This window comes from Moschus berezovskii, chromosome 6 (genome assembly GCF_049115385.1).
Source record: "Moschus berezovskii isolate FMDL1 chromosome 6, NW_MosBer_1.0, whole genome shotgun sequence".
NCBI lineage: Eukaryota > Metazoa > Chordata > Mammalia > Artiodactyla > Moschidae > Moschus > Moschus berezovskii.
Window position 1 is genome coordinate 115,711,098 of NC_142465.1, and position 17,690 is coordinate 115,728,787.

General features: G+C 39.4%; 1 protein-coding gene across 1 annotated transcript in view; it reads right to left on the reverse strand.

The window, feature by feature from the left end:
* MRTFA (myocardin related transcription factor A) overlaps nucleotides 1–17,570 on the reverse strand; it is a 179,978-nt gene extending 162,408 nt beyond the window's left edge. The window contains exon 1 of the mRNA XM_088837506.1: nucleotides 17,513–17,570. The gene's annotated coding sequence lies outside the window, so the exon portion shown is untranslated. The remainder of the gene's footprint in view (nucleotides 1–17,512) is intronic.
* Between the last annotated feature and the right edge of the window lie 120 nt (nucleotides 17,571–17,690).

Consider the following 17,690-nt stretch of genomic DNA (forward strand, 5'->3'; position numbering starts at 1 on the left):
TATGTTGTATACCTGAAACTCATATAATGTTACATGTCAATTATACTGCAATTTTAAAAAAAATAATGATACTGCTCTAGGGGAAAGTCTAACTTGAAAACTCAATCTAAAATATAAAAACTCAAATTATTTCTTGGAAAAAAGTGAAACTAGGAAGAGAACATTCTCTACACTAAACAGAAAAGATCCTAGTCACATCCTTACCTCTAACAGTGACAGAAAGGAAACTGGGATTATTATAGGGAGAATATCCAGAGCCAAGCCTGTTACTTAAAAGATAAATACTGGGCAGTCCAGTGGTTAAGACTCTGTGCTTCCAATGTAGGGGATATGGGTTCATTCCCCGGTCAGGGGAACTAAGATCCCACATGCCATGAGGCATGGCCAAATTAACACAGAAATAAATTTTTTTTAAAAGATAAATACTGAGGATTTCCTGAGTCTTATAAAGGCACACATATCTTGTGCTATCAGAAAAGGCAATGGCAGCCCACTCCAGTACTCTTGCCTGGAAAATCCCATGGACGAAGGAGCCTGGAAGCCTGCAGTCCATGGGGTCGCTGAAGGTCGGACATGACTGAGCGACTTCACTTTCACTTTTCACTTTCGTGCATTGGAGAAAGAAATGGCAACCCACTCCAGTGTTATTGCCTGGAGAATCCCAGGGATGGGGGAGCCTGATGGGCTGCCATCTATGGGGTCGCACAGAATCGGACACGACTGAAGTGACTTAGCAGCAGCAGCATCTTGTGCTATTTCTCTAAGGTTTAAGCTGAGTAGCTAAAATAATCAATCATCATCTATTCCTCCACTCCATTGTTCAGATGCAAGAAGTTCTATTCTGAGGAGCTCTTCAAAAGTACACGTCCATCTGGTAAATCACACTTTCTCATTATATACAGTAAGGGCTTATTAAAAATAATATTAATGATAAATCAACTTTTAAGTCAAACAATGACATTGGTGCCTGCCAGTATCATAATAGTTGACAGTCTTCCTCAGACTCAAAGTGTGTGGAAGAGCACATGAAGGGAGTTCTGTGCCCCTTCCCAGGCAGCATTCCCACAGGACGACCAAAAAACATAGGTGCTCTCACAGAGGAAAAGCCAAGTTCTAACTATAAAACATAAAAACTCGAGCATCTTTAAGAACTCAATCAGACTAGTAACTAATGTGCTATCTGTGTAACACTACTATGCTGATAAAGCATTTTTCAATCAGGATAAAATATGCAAATATGGATATGAGTATTTTAAAATGAAAATATGACATAACTCAGCACATACACTTTTTGCACTTCTCTATAATCTATGACCATTAGCAATGGATCATTTCTTTGACTGTAATTATGAACACATTGAGGAAAAATATGTAGGCCAACTGATTTTTTTAAACTGACGCTGTATGATTTTTTTCACTTTTTTGATTTTTTTAATTTTTAGTTATGAGAGAATTTAAAATACAGTAATGTGTAATATAGCAAACTCAAATACAACAATTATAACACATGGCCATATTTGCTTCTGACTTTTATTGAAACAGAAAACTCAGGTAATTTGGTTTTGCTGCTCATTCTACCATACTCTCTGCCTTGCTGTTACTGTTGTTGAGTTGTTCAGTCCAGTCTGAGTCTTTACAACCCCACGGACTGCAGCACGCCAGGTTTCTCCATCCTTCACTATCTCCAGGAGCTTGCTCAAACTCCTGTCCATTGAGTAAATGCCATCCAACCATCTCTTCCTCTGCCGCCCCCTTCTCCTCCTGCCCTCAATCCTTCCCAGCATCAGAGTCTTTTCCAATGTGTCAGCTCTTCGCATCAGGTGGCCAAAGTACTGGAGCTTCAGCTTCAGCATCAGTCCTTCCAATGATTTCCCTTAGGATGGACTGGTTGGATCTCCTTGCTGTTCAAGGGATTCTCAAGAGTCTTCACCAGCACCACAGTTCAAAAGCATCAATTCTTTGATGCTCAGCTTTTCTTTATGGTCCAACTATCACATCCATACATGACTACAGGAAAAAACCATAGCTTTGACTACAGGGACCTTTGTTGGCAAACTGATGTCTCTGCTTTCTACTATGCTGTCTAGGTTTGTCATAGCTTTCTTCCAAGGAGCAAGCATCTTTTAATTTCATGGCTGCAGACATCATCTGTAGAGATTCTGGAGCCCAGGAAAATAAGGTCTGTCACTGTTTCCATTTTTTCCCCATCTGTCTGCCATGAAGTGATGGGACCAGATGCCATGACTTAGTGTTTCGAATGTTGCGTTTTAAGCCAGCCTTTTCACTCTCCTCCTTCACCTTCATCAAGAGGCTCTTTAGTTCCTCTTCAATTTCTGCCATAAGGGTGGTGTCATCTGTATATCTGAGGTTACTGATATTTCTCCTGGCAATCTTGATTCCAGCTGGCAATTCATCCAGCCTGGCATTTTGCATGATGTAGTCTGTATATAAGTTAAATAAGCAGGGGGACAGTATACAGCCCTGATGGATTCCTTTCCCAATTTAGAACCAGTCTGTTGTTCCATGTCTGGATCTAACAGTTGCTTCTTTACCTGCATACAGATCTCTTAGGACGCAGGTAAGGTGGTCTGGTATTCCCATCTCTTGAAGAATTTTCCACAGTTTGTTGTGATCCACACAGTCAAAGGCTGTAGTCAATGAAGTAGATGTTTTTCTGGAATTCCCTTGCTTTTTCGACGATCCAACAGAAGTTGGCAATTTGATCTCTGGTTCCTCTGCCTTTTCTAAATCCAGCTTGAACATCTGGAATTTCTTGGGTCATGTACTGCTGAAGCCTAGCATGAAGGATCTGGAGTTCTACCTTGCCAGTATGTGAAATGAATGCAATTGTGCGGTAGTTTGTATATTCTTTGGCATTTCCCTTCTTTGGGATTGGAATGAAAACTGACCTTTACCAGTCCTGTGACCACTGCTGAGTTTTCCAAAATTGCTGGCATACTGAGTAGAGCACTTTCACAGCATCATCTTTCAAGATCTGAAATAGCTCAACTGGAATTCCATCACCTCCACGAGCTTTGTTTGTAGTGATGCTTCCTAAGGCCCACTTGACTTCACACTCCAGGATGTCTGGCTCTAGGTGAGTGATCACACCATCGCAGTTATCCAGGTCATTAAGACCTTTCTTGTACAGTTCTTCTGTGTATTCTTGCCTCCTCTTCTTAATATCTTCTGCTTCTGTTAGGTCCATACCATTTCTGTCCTTCACTGTGCTCATCTTTGCATGAAATGTTCCCTTGGTATCTCTGATTTTCTTGACGTGATCTCCAGTCATTTCCATTCTATTGTTTTCCTCTATTTCTTTGCAGTGATCACTAAGGAAGGCTTTCTTATCTCTCCTTGCTATTCTTTGGAACTCTGCATTCAGATGAGTATATCTTTCCTTTTCTCCTTTGCTTTTCACTTTTCTTCTGTCAGCTGTAAGGCCTCCTCAGACAACTATCTTGCCTTCTGACCACAGTTCTTCAGGCACTTGTCTATTCAAAAAGTACCGCTAAAATTCATGTATCTTCTTCGAAACCACGTTTTTAAAAACATAAATTTTCAGAATATATGTTGATACACAGACAACACAGATTATTTTGTTTTTAACATTTGTAAGTAGTATCACATTTAACTTTTTGTAACTTGCTTTCTTTTTTCTGAACAAAATGTTTCCAGGAGTTACCTATGTGGACACAGGTAGACCTGGTTTGTCCATCTTGCCTGTATAACAGTAATAAATTGCACTGAAATATCATTGCAATATTTATTATCAGACTCTGTAGTCTGATCATTTGTTTCTAAATTTTTCCTATTACAAACTTAACTGAAATAAAAATTGTACATGTGTCCTTTTGCGTAAGTGCAAGGTTCACTCTGCAAAGTTATATATCCCTTTAACTGCTGTTCTAAGGATTTGATCATTTCCAACTTCACAAAATCTTGCCAAAAACTACACATCCCTCTACAGTATATTAGGGTTTCTCTCCCCTACAGCCGTGTTAATGATTGGTAGTATCAAACTTTAGATATAGTTGCACAATTCAAGTGTGTGAAATAGTATCTCATTGTTTGAGAATGAGTCGATTTTTATAGTTTTATTAGACAAACATGCTTTCTCTTCTGTAATGTTTCTATTTCTAGATCGTTACATACATAAATTTACTCCTTTCCCATGCTCAACCATAGTCATATACTACAGAATTTTAAATTTCACAGTCTTTCAATAAAAAAAAATTTCCTTTATAATTATGATTTTCAAGTTGGCATAAGCCTTTAGAAAAATGATGACATACTGTATCTTTAATAAAAGCATCCCACGTGCTAAAATTTCACATTTTATCCAGCAAAAAAGGTATACATCTTACCCACAGACAGATATTTTGGTCCTTCTTTTAAAAAAAAATAACACTTTTACTGGGCTATAACTCACTTAAGGAAAGTGAAGTCGCTCAGTCGTGTCCAACTCTTTGCGACCCCATGGACCATAACTTACCAGGCTCCTCTGTCCATGGGATTTTCCAAGAGTACTGGAGTGGGTTGCCATTTCCTTCTCCAGGAGATCTTCCTGACCCAGCGATCGAACCTGGGTCTCCCGCATTGTAGGCAGACGCTTTACTGTTTCAGCCACCAGGGAAGCCTCACTTACCATACCATAAAATTTGCCCTTTTAAAATGGACAATTAATTGGTCTTTTGTACATTCACAAAACTGTGTGTCCATCACCACTATCTAATTCCAGAACATTTTCATCACCTTAAATAAGAACTCCACACCCATCAGTAGTTACACACACACACACACCAAACACACACCCTTCTCTGATGATGGAAGGCAGTCTAGTCTAACTTCAGTGCCCCTGAAAAAGTCACAGTTTGTGCACAAATCAGAGTAGTCCTACCCTAACAACATATGAATACCATAAGTTTCTTTGAGATACAATTATATTTGCCAAAAATTCAGTTCACTGTGTTATACAGACACACAGTATGCAGTTCACTGTTCTTTCTCTTTGAAAAACATGTTGATGGTAATCTGGCCACGAGTACTTACAAGTGAGCTGGATATAGTACCCTTCGTTAGGCACTGCAATGGTAAGTGCCTCACTGGAATGAAACAGATGATAGATTTTAGGGCACATGTTCTATCTCTTTTACCAAGTGAGGTAAACAGCCTTTAACAGGGCTGTGAAAGAGCCTAAGAGTCTGAGTGTCACCAAACAATCTACTGGTTAAAATACCAGAATTGTGTTTTGCAACTATTTTCACAGGACATTAATGGACGTCCACCAATCTTTCAGATAACCTGAAAGCAAATACAGTCGCTGGACAGCTCACTAGTACCTCAGAGAAAGCTACAATGTTTAATGGAAATAAAAGGTGTAATAAGGAAACCTGAGCTCCGTATGTGACACCAGGGGCCCAGCTTACAAAAAGGGCTGTCATAACTTTGGTATCCTTAGCTTTCCTGGTGCCAAATTCTCCTGCAAAACTGCCTCAGGATGTAAGTGGAGTGTTTCCAACTCTCAAAGCAATGAATTCTCCAGCTTCACCTCTGGCTGAATTATATACACTCCAGGCACAAACATAACACAAAGAGAATGGCGTAAGAAATTAGCCTTGCAACTCAAGTAAAATACGGTAAAGAAGAACCCAAAAGGCTCTTTAAAGTGGATCATACAATGATGACCACAGAGCATTTCACAGAAAGTGCACAGGAAGCAACTGCTTATCTACATTTTTCACCCCCACAGTGGTAAAAAATACAGTATATAATTATTTGTTATCTGTTGTATTTTATAAGTTCACACTATTTTATAACCACAATTCTGGAAATATTCCATCATCATAATAGAGTGTGATAGATTAAAACTTATTTTCCTTCTTTGAGGCATTCAGATTCAGGATGGCTGAGTAGATAAAGAGACTCTGTCTCAAAACCTTGTCAAAAGGTGGTAGAATTGCTGAATTTTAGGGTATGAAGAAAGCTTCAGGATTCAATGATTTCAGATGATGAAGAAACTAAAGCTCAGAAGAGTTATTAGCAATTTGCTCAGTGTCACCAGACGAATTAATGGCAAAGCCAGGAGGAGAACCCGAACCTCCTGACTCCCAACTCTGTATTTCCATACATCCATGTTCCTTTCCTGCAAACAAATGATGAAATAGGTATGGAAGATACTGAGCTATTTGATTCAGCACACTATCTTGCCTTCTAAAATGCCAAATCTCCTCTCACATCGGCTTACCACCCACCTCCAAAAAAAGTTACAGCAAAATGCAGAGCAGCTACCATTTCTGCCAATCTGAAAGAAAGAGTAGATGAAAAAAGGGGGTCAAGTGTTACATGGGAATTAAGGTGAGCACAGCAAATGAACTAGGATGGGAAGACTCTGTTTAGGCCTCAACATTACTGAACAAGAGGGTTCCATGACGGAACTTGTTCTAGATATCTGAAAATGGTGATCACCTTAACTTTTAATTTTTAAAGTTTTATTAAAACACACAGACTGGAAGTATTAAAAAAAAAAAAGCAATCATCAGTGGGATAGTGTGACCAGAATAATATTTTTAAATCATCTTCAGGGAATTCCCTGGTGGTCCAGGGTTAGGACTCTATACTGGCCAGTGAACTAAAATCCCAGAGGCTGTGCTGCATGGCAAAAAAATAAATTAAACCATCATTCATACAGTGGAAAGGAGAACAGAGTTGAGTGGGGGTAGAACATGAGGAGGAAACAGGGAGTGAAATTAGGAGGCTACTGGAGAAGTCTAAGAGAAATGAAGGTGGCTTAGCCAAGGTCAGCAGTGGAGTAAATAGATATTTCTGGGATGAAGGATAGCTTATTTAACTTATATGCAGAGTACATCATAAGAAATGCTGGGCTAAATGAAGCACAAGCTGGAATCAAGATTGCTGGGAGAAATATCAATAACCTTAGATATGCAGATGACAGCACCCTTATGGCAGAAAGCAAAGAACTAAAGAGCCTCTTGATGAAAGTGAAAGAGGAGAGTAAAAAAGTTGGCTTAAAACTCAACATTCAGAAAACTAAGATCATGGCAACTGGTCCCATCACTTCATTGCAAATAGATGGGGAAACAGTAGAAACAGTGACAGACTTTATTTGGGGGGGGGGCTCAAAAATCACTGCAGATGAAATTAAATGACACTTACTCCTTGGAAGGAAAGTTATGACCAACCTAGACAACATGTTAAAAAGCAGAGACATTACTTTGCCAACAGAGCTCCATCTAGTCAAGGCTATGGTTTTTCCTGTAGTCATGTATGGATGTGAGAGTTGGACTAGAAAGAAAACTGATCGCCAAAGACTTGATGCTTTTGAACTGTGGTGTTGGAGAAGACTCCTGAGAGTCCCTTGGACTGCAAGGAGATCCAACCAGTCCATCCTAAAGGAAATCAGTCCTGAATATTCATTGGAAGGACTGATGCTAAGGCTGAAACTCCAATACTGTGGCCACCTGATGTGAAGAACTGACTCATTTGAAAAGACCTTGATGCTGGGAAAGATTGAGGGCAGGAGGAGAAGGGGACGACAGAGGATGAGATGGCTGGATGGCATCACCGACTCAACAGACATGAGTTTGAGTCAACTCTGGGAGTTGGTGATGGACAGGTAGGCCTGGTGTGCTGCAGTCCATAGGGTTGCAAAGAGTCGGACACGACTGAGAAACTGAACTGAAGGATAGTTCCACATATTCAAATCAATTAATCTGATACACAGCATTTTAAAAAAATTAATAAAAACCACATGGTCCTCTCAACAGATGCAGAAAAAGCATTTCATAAAATCCAACACTCTTTCATGATAAAAAAAAAATGTTCAACAAACGAGGAATAAACAGAAATTACTCTAACATAAGAAAAGCCATACAGAAAAAGCCCACAGCTAACATCATACTCAACAGTGAAAAACTGAAACTGGACACTAAGAGCAGGAACAAGGCAGGGATGCCCACTCTCACCATTTCTACTTGACAGAGTACCAGAAGTCCCAGGCAAAGCAATAGGGCAAGAAAAAAAAAAATAAAGGCATCCAAGTCAGAAAGTAACAAGTAACACTGGACCTGTTTGCAGATAACATGTTTTTATATACAGACAACCCTATGGACTCCACCAAAACCCCAAACTATTAGACTAATAAATACAGTAAAGCTGCAGGGTACAAAATTAATGTACACTAATAAACAAAATACCTAAAAATGAAATTAAGAATCCCATTTACAACAGCATCAGAAAGAATAAAACACTAAGAAACAAAACTGAGGAAGTGAAAGACTATAAAACACTGACAACAGAAATTAAAGACACAAACAAATGGAAAGACACCTCATGTTCATGGATTGGAAGATTTCAGTTCAGTCTCTCAGTCGTGTCCAACTCTTTGCGACCCCGTGAATCACACAGCACGCCAGGCCTCCCTGTCCATCACCAACTCCCGGAGTTCACTCAAACTCATGTCCATCGAGTCGGTGACGCCATCCAACCATCTCATTCTCTGTCGTCCCCTTCTCCTCCCGCCCCCAATCCCTCCCAGCATCAGAGTCTTTTCCAGTGAGTCAACTCGTCTCATGAGGTGGCCAAAGTATTGCAGTTTCAGCTTCAGTCCTTCCAATGAACACCCAGGACTGATCTCCTTTAGAATGGACTGGTTGGATCTCCTTGCAGTCCAAGGGACTCTCAAGAGTCTTCTCCAGCACCACAGTTCAAAAGCATCAATTCTTCGGCGATCAGCGTTCTTCACAGTCCAACTCTCACATCCATACATGACCACAGGAAAAACCATAGCCTTGACTAGATGGATTTTGGTTGGCAAAGTAATGTCTCTGATTTTTAATATGCTATCAAGGTTGGTCATAACTTTCCTTCCAAGGAGTAAGTGTCTTTTAATTTCATGGCTCCAATCAGCATCTGCAGTGATTTTGGAGCCCAAAAATATAAAGTCTGACACTGTTTCCACTGCTTCCCCATCTATTTCCCATGAAATGATGGGACCAGATGCCATGATCTTCGTTTTCTGAATGTTGAGCTTCAAGCCAAACTCTTCACTCTCCTCTTTCACTTTCATCAAGAGACTTTTGTGTTCCTCTTCACTTTCTGCCATAAGGGTGGTGTCATCTGCATATCTGAGATTATTGATATTTCTCCCGGCAATCTTGATTCCACATTGTGCTTCTTCCTGCCCAGCGTTCCTCATGAGGTACTCTGCACATAAGTTAAATAAGCAGGGTGACAATATACAACCTTGACGTACTCCTTTTCCTATTTGGAACCAGTCTGTTGTTCCATGCCCAGTTCCAACTGTTGCTTCCTGACCTGCATACAGGTTTCTCAACAGGCAGGTCAGGTGGTCTGGGATTCCCATCCCTTTCAGAATGTTCCACAGTTTATTGTGATCCACACAGTCAAAGGCTTTGGCATAGTCAATAAAGCAGAAATAGATGTTTTTCTGGAACTCTCTTGCTTTTTCGATGATCCAGCAGGTGTTGGCAATTTGATCTCTGCTTCCTCTGCCTTTTCTAAAACCTGCTTGAACATCTGGAAGTTCATGGTTCACATATTGCTGAAGCCTGGCTTGGAGAATTTTGAGCATGACTTTACTAGCGTGTGAGATGAGTGCAATTGTGCGGTAGTCTGAGCATTCTTTGGCATTGCCTTTCTTTGGGATTGGAATGAAGACTGACCTTTTCCAGTCCTGTGGCCACTGCTGAGTTTTCCAAATTTGCTGGCATATTGAGTGCAACACTTTGACAGCATCATCTTTCAGGATTTGAAAGAGCTCAACTGGAATTCCATCACCTCCAATAGTTTTGTTCGTAGTGATGCTCTCTAAGGCCCACTTGACTTCACATTCCAAGATGTCTGGCTCCAGGTAAGTGATCACGCTATCGTGATTATCTTGGTCGTGAAGATCTTTTTTGTACACTTTTCTATGTATTCTTGCCACCTCTTAATATTGTTTAAATGTCAATACTACCCAAAGAGACCACATATTCAATGCAATCCCTATTGAAGTCTCAATGGCAATTTTTATAGAAAGAGAAAAAACAATTCTAAAATTCATAATGAACCACAAAAAACAACAAATAGCCAGTTTTTAATATCAATTAAAAGGTGATATATACATACAATGGCATATGATTCAACCTTAAAAAAGAAAGACACTCCCTGTAATACGCAACAACACAGATGAACCCTGAAGACACTGCTAAGTGTAATAAGCCAGTCACAGAAGCACAAACAACACATGATTCCACTTACATGTGGTATGAAGACTGTCAACCTCATAGAACAGAAAGATGCTTACCAGAGACTAGGGAGAACATTAAAATGGAAGGTGCTAATCAAAATTCAGTTCTGTGTGCAAGATAAATAAGTTCTAAAGATCTGCATACAACATTGTGCATATAGATAACACTGTCCTGTACACTTTAAAAATCTGTTACAGGGTATATCTCATTTTAAATGTTCTTACATCATAATTAAAAAAAAATGTTTAAGACGTAGACATAATTGGGAAATATTTTAAACCTTGGGTTACAATCTCATGACCATAGTATATCCTACAGCGGTATTTTTCATATTGCAATTTGTAATACAAAGGTCACAAAATCATCTTAATAGACCAATTGGATTCTAATATAAAATATGTCTCCAACTATGAGTCACAGTCCAAAAAATTTTGTGTAACATTCCTTAGGAAATTGAGAATACTTATCTTCCCTAAAATCTTTGTCAAAGTTCTACATTAGGCTCAAGTGAAACAAGCTGCAACAAGTTCAAGTACATACCTAATATAAACATATTCATCTGCCAAAAAAATACATCATTTGGTCTTTTAGAAAAAGAAAGAACAGCACAAGCAATATTCAAGCATCACTGGAATGTTAGGCACAAATTAGGTTGTTTCTACTAACCATGGAGATACACAGATTACTAAAGGACCATAATGCTAATTTTCTTTCGCCACTAAACCATTCTAACCATTCAATCAACTGCTCCTAACTTTAGGGATTAACCACCACCAATGCACATTCACAATGGCAATGCTTTCAGATTTTTCAGGAAAATATCTTACTCTCCCAAATAATATGCCTACTTCTCCTTGAAGAATTCAGAGATCATATACTACAGCTCTGAAAAGTTATTTTCAGAAAACTTCCTGCCTTAAGCAATAACCGTTTGTAAATAACTGAGGTAAAAAGTAAAACATTATCTACCAATTCAACAAGTCTTTTAGGTTCAATTAGCTCACTTTCTCAACAGCACCACTATTGCCACTTTGGGTGGGAATTCCTTGTCTGGACTGTTATCTTGAACCCTGACCAAATCCAAGTGCTGCATCTCCTCCTTCCCTCAAAAGTCACTGTGACAACCAAACATGCACCCATACTTTTCCAAATGCTCTCTGCAGATATGATGCCTTTCCAACGGAGAACCACTGAAAAATATCAATGATTCTCCTTAGTTAAGAGTGACGGCCACACAATGAACTGTGGCCTCCAACTCAGGGCAGAAACATTGGGCAGCTACCAGTGCTGTGAATTTAAACATTTCCATGGAAGCATTAAGATCATGTGGTTTGAAGTAAAAAGAATATCTACCACTTTTCTTCTAGGGCTAGGCAGTTCCTGGCTGTTATTTTCAAAGTGGGATACAGCAAATGTAGACATTTAAGGGAGGGGCGGGAAGAAGGTTAACATATGGATTCTACAAGTGTTCTAAATTAAAAGTATCTATTCAATACATTTCCCCCAAGTTTCATGAAGAAAAGGATGAGACAGGATTGCAAAAGAAACATCTAAGATTATTTGCTTGGACCAAGTCTACAGGTATGTTTATATGTGTGTGTGTGTGTAGTGTATGGACTTAAGAGAAAAGTCACTGAGTAATACGTGACAAGTCTCATCAGACTAAGAAGAATATATAACACTTACTAAACACCTGTGTCCAGAAACCATGCCAAATGCTCATTTAACACCTGCAGCAAGCTTATAGGAGGAGAAACTGAGGTACAGGAAGGTTAAATAACTTGTTCAAGACCATCTAGCGATTAAGTGGCTGAGACAGAATTCAGATCCAGATCAACTCCAGGGCCCTCACTGAGAGCTGTATCATTTCAAGGCACTAATAACACTGGAGGAAGGGATTTTAAGAGCAGGAAAGAATTTATCTGAAAACTATGAAAAATGTTGAATACACTAAAGTTAACTATGAAAAGGTTATCAGAAAAAATGCCTATGACCCAAGAAAAATTAGATTTTCATCCCAAGGCTCTTAAGCAATCATATTTAAACTCTGCACTTAAAAGTTCACATTACAAAGAAGCTCAAATTAAATGAACTCTGAACTCCATTTTGCACATGCTGCCTTGCAGATAATACTGTTTTTAAACATTGTTAGCCTGTTTGGTGTGGCTGAGAGACATTTTTGTTCTAAAAAAAATCTTTACTTATTTGGCTGCACCAGGTCTCAGTTGCAGCTCATGGGATCTTTCAGTTGCAGCATGTGGGATCTAGTTCCCTGACCAGGGATCGAACCAGGGATGCCTGCATTGGGAGCTCAAGAGTCTTAGCCACTGGACAACCAGGGAAGTCCCAAGAGGCATTTCTATTTTAACAACCACGTGATACTTCGTTACTTCAAGATATATAAAAGGAAATTACTATTATTACCCTAATAGATTATACACTGCAAACGGGAAAAGGCAAATTTATAATGGATAATCTGGCACACGAAAACTTAACCAACAGTGAGATATAACATCACTGATAATGACACAACATCATGGGCCTCCTGATGTTAGCACTGAGAAAGACAACACATCCTGCCTACAATATCTACCCTGAAGTTATTTAAGAGGGAACAGAAAAATTCAAATAAGGGATATTATGCAAAATAACTGGGTTCCCAAAATGCTATTGTCATGAAAGACACCTCCCCCTTCCTAAAAGAGAGCTAAGGGACTAGCATGGAGTAAGATATATGACACTAACTCCTTGGAAAAGACCCTGATGCTGGGAAAGATCGAGGGCAATGGAGAAAGAGAAGAGGGTGGCAGAGGATGACATGGTTAGATAGCATCACTGACACAATCAACATGAATCTAAGCAAACTGGGAAATAGTGGAGGACAGAGGAGTCTGGTGTGCTGCAGTCCATGGGGTCACAAAGAGTCAGACATGACTAAGTGACTAAACAACAAATATGACACCTAAATGCAATGTGTTCCTTGACTGAATTCTAGATTTCAAAATTTTTAAAGTAATCTATAAAGAACAGTATTAGAACAACTGGGGAAATATACAATGTGGACGATAAATTAGATAATGATAATACATCAATACTGTTTACTTAATGTGAACATTACCTAAAGGATTAAGATAGAATAGCAGAACCATTCTTCATGGAAAAAGCAAGGAGCAATGAATCAAGAAGCAGAAGTCAGAGAGTAAGACAGGAACTCAGGCCACTGCAACTTAAACCCCTATCTTCCTTTTCGTATAACCTCAAGCACAAGCGTGCTGCGGGCAGAACTTCAACACCGCCATCTCTAAAGTAAAAGCCCAGTGTGCAGAAAAGGTAAGTGTTCACTCATTCACCAGTATTTATTAAATATATGTGTGTGTCAGACTCCATGGCCACAATACACAATAAAAGTAAGATTCTGGAATCAGTGCCCAGGTTTGAATCCTAGCTTTACCAAATTCCAACCCCACTACATGCTATTTGTGTAACTTTCAGCAAATTACTAAATGTCTTAGTGCTTTGATAGCCTCATTTTTAAAGGGAAGATAACAGTACTTAAAGAGCTGCTGTGAAGATTAAATGACACAATACATGTAAAATGCTAGGATACTGCCTGGCATATACTAAACAACCCAGCAGAGAATAGCTAGCTGCTTTTTTTTTGTTATTATTAGGCACTGGAGATACAAAGTCACAGAAGATATGTATATATAAAAGATTTATGTGTGTGTGTATAAAAGAGTGTCAAAATGCCTCAGAGGGGTGCTTCCCCAACACAGTGCCTGGCACAGAAGGTGCTCAACAAATACCTAATGAACAAATTAATATGAAGAAAGAAATATTCACTGATTTGGGACTTCCCTGGTGGCCCAGTGGCTAAGACTCTGCGCTTCCAAGGCAAGGGTTTGATCCCTGGTCAGGGAACTAGATCCCACAAGCCACAACTAAGTGTCTGTATGCTGCAATTAAAGATCCTGCCTGCCGCAACTAAGACCCATCGCAGCCAAATATTTTTTAATCAAAAAAAAAAAAAAAGGATTCACTGATTTAGTAATACGGAAAAAATAGTGACTGGTGACTTCAGTGAGACCACAGGGTACGTAAATGCAAATTTTCAAAAAAGACATATTATTTGGGTGGGCACGTAGATTGATAAGCAGGGCTTGGGCTGGACTTCAGCACCCCTCCCCACTAAAACACACACACCCCCTCACGGCTGGCACAATGTGTGGTGAACGACTGCAGTCGGTTAAAAAGTGAACAGAGATGTGAAAGTGACAGCAGCAAGTACAGACTCTACTCCTTCATAACCTGTCCAAGAAGGGAAACACAGAAGCCTTTCGTATGGGGAAATTTCTCCAATTTTAAAAGTGGTGAGAGAATGGACTTAAAATGACAAAAAGATGATTAAATTTGTTGTACAATAAGAAACTAATATAAAAATAAAAGGGGGAAAGAACACATGCGATAGAATGCTAGGAAACTTTATAGGAAGATTACATTTGGTGCAGAACTTAACAAAATTTATGGATGACTTTAAAGGAAGTTAAAAAGTGGTGTTTACAAGAGATCTTTCTGGGGTGCTGGAAAAGTACCACTGTCATGCAATGAGTACACAACTCTACAAATCTGCTGAAAATCACTGAATTGTACACTTCAAAAAGACAAATTTTGCAGTATATAAATTAGGCCTCAATAAGGCTTTTTTTTTTTTCTTTTTTAAAGTGGTATTTGTTTGCTGAAGTATGGAAGGAAAATTATACTATTAAGAGTTCCTCTGACTAAAGAAAGGAAGTAGCCAAGAGGAAAAGTACAGTAATTCATTTGACAGGAAAATAAAAAGGAAATTTTTCATAGATTAAGAAATACTAATGTTTCGCTTCAGCCCAATAAAGAACAGCATTGCATCTCTGGGTAATTATAGACCTGGCAAAGACCACAAAATCTTACTATCTTAAGAGTATAAAGACAATAGATTTGGAAATCTTAAACGTGGAATTAAGGAGAAGGAACACTTCAACTTACTTTCCTTTCCCCAGAAGAGAGTAACAATTTATTCTAACCTCACATTACTGCATGTGCTGAGATAGAGATGGTAGCCCCTCTGAGAAGAATTGTTAAAAATTTGAAAGCAGGAAATCAAATTGCTTTAAAAGAACCTATGGTAATTTCTTTACATGTCTGATGACAACGGTCAATTCCCTCAGTCAGTCAAAACATCCACACGGGGTATTTTTTTGGTATTTTTGGAGAATATTAATTTGCATTGGTTCAGGGACTTTTGCAGAAGTTTCCCAAAACAGCAGTACTGTATTTTAAAATATTTACCCTATTTGTAACTACAAAGATCAAGCAAAAATGCACCTACAAACAACCATAATTCACATCTGCTTTGAGCTATGAAAATATTAACCTACTCTGACCTCCCCTTGGCACCAACTCCAGCAAATCCTGGGTCAAGTCTCAGCTTCCAAAACAGCACAGGTGTCTCTAATTTCAGACCTGTGCGTCTCCTCTGACTTTGGCTAAATCAGTAGCAAGCCCAGAAAATAAAAACAAAAAGCCATGTCATGTAGGTATTTTCCCTCTTTCTCCATAAAGAATGTTCCAGCAGATACAAATGAAATAACCTATTAATGTATAATTCTATCTCCCCTGTGTATAATAAGAGTCAAAATAGTTCAAAATGGTGGTATTCACAGTGTTAATCCATCTAGACTTGAAAAATTGTAATACTGATGAACTTTAAAGTTTACAGTACCATGCCTAACCTTCAGTAGGCATTCAATAAATGTTTCTTACCTTTCCATTAATTCTTAGAGTATTTCCATAAAATAGTTCCTGTTCATTATACCCAAATAAAAAGCAGGCAAATAAAAAAAGATAATTTCCTGACTGCACACTTAGATCAGACTCTGAAAATTCAGGCCACCAGATGACGATGAAGGTTGTTCTGCAAAAGTTAAATTTTACTCTCTCTGCCTCCCTTCCTTCTGCTATAGGAAGTGGCTTGACTGTTTTTCCCTGTAGCAAGGTATCAGTCATTCCTGTTCTTTGTAACTGGAAGACAGTCTCAAGAACCTGTTCTAAGTGCAGGTGCAGCAAAAGCCCAAAGAACTGTCATCAGCCCACAGAACTCCATGGTCAAGTTCACAGGATTCCTGGTTGGAAGATCGTTGGGAGTACTCTCATTGGTTTTTTGGAGACCAATTTCACCCTCCAAATGATCCAGGTTTCCTGCCCCAATGAGGAAAGGGGTCTCCACACACCTAAGAATACAGAAAACTAAAACTGCCTGAAACAGCACTCATCTCTACTTTGACAGGAGATGTTCTGCCAGAAATAGGCTTGCAGAGCTGCACAAAGCTGCCGTCTATAACTCTTTTTGTGGGCATCTGATACAAGACTCTGATGCTAGGAAAGGTTGGGGGCGGGAGGAGAAGGGGACGACAGAGAATGAGATGGCTGGATGGCATCATCGACTGTGGACATGAGTTTGAGTGAACTCCGGGAGTTGGTGATGGACAGGGAGGCCTGGCGTGCTGTGATTCATGGGGTCGCGGAGAGTCGGACACGACTGAGAGACTGAACTGAACTGATACAAGACAGATAAATAAGTCAAAGTCATAACTGGTGTACTTTTGTTCAGGCTCAGGAGCTTAAGATAGGAACACAAGCATGCTGTGTCAAATAAGACTCTAGTGGTTACAGACGGACAGACGATTCTGTCATCGGGAACAAAATTTATAGTTATCAGCAATAACTGGCTGGAGTTACAGTTGTCAGCATGGCCTGGCCACTGTCACGATAAGCCCTTTGATTGCATCTAGTCACCATTCACACAGGCTACTGAATTTTAGTAACCAGAAGAATTAGTTGGCTTCTTATCTCCCACCAGCCCAAGCTAGTTTATACAATGGCTCCAATACAAGAACTTCTGGCTCCTCAGGAGTGGGTCATGGGGAGTGGTGGGTGGGGGGTGGGTGGGTGTGTTCATAGTTCAGTTCTATGACCACCAAAAGTTTAAATTGGTTGTGCTGCTTACTGGCATTCAATACCCTCTGACAAGACCCTAGATGTAGTCCACAACGCTAGACAAACTATCATAGGGCCATTACGGGGCCACGATGAGTGTTTCCCTAAATAATAACCAAATTCAATCAATCCAAGTTCAGTAGAACTGAAAATACTAACAAACACCTTAGAAAAGAAGGCAGCAAAGTGTAAATAAACCTGGGACCTACCTTGTTTACAATTCCCACAGACAGATGAAATTCAATTCCATGCCAATCACACCCCTTCGATCACTAAAACACAAACAGAAAAATAAAAGTTCATGCCATATAAGCAGTTCTTCCAGTTCCTACAAGGTGTTGGTTTCAGCGGTGCCCAGCTATATATCTGCTTCCTATTCTCTCCACA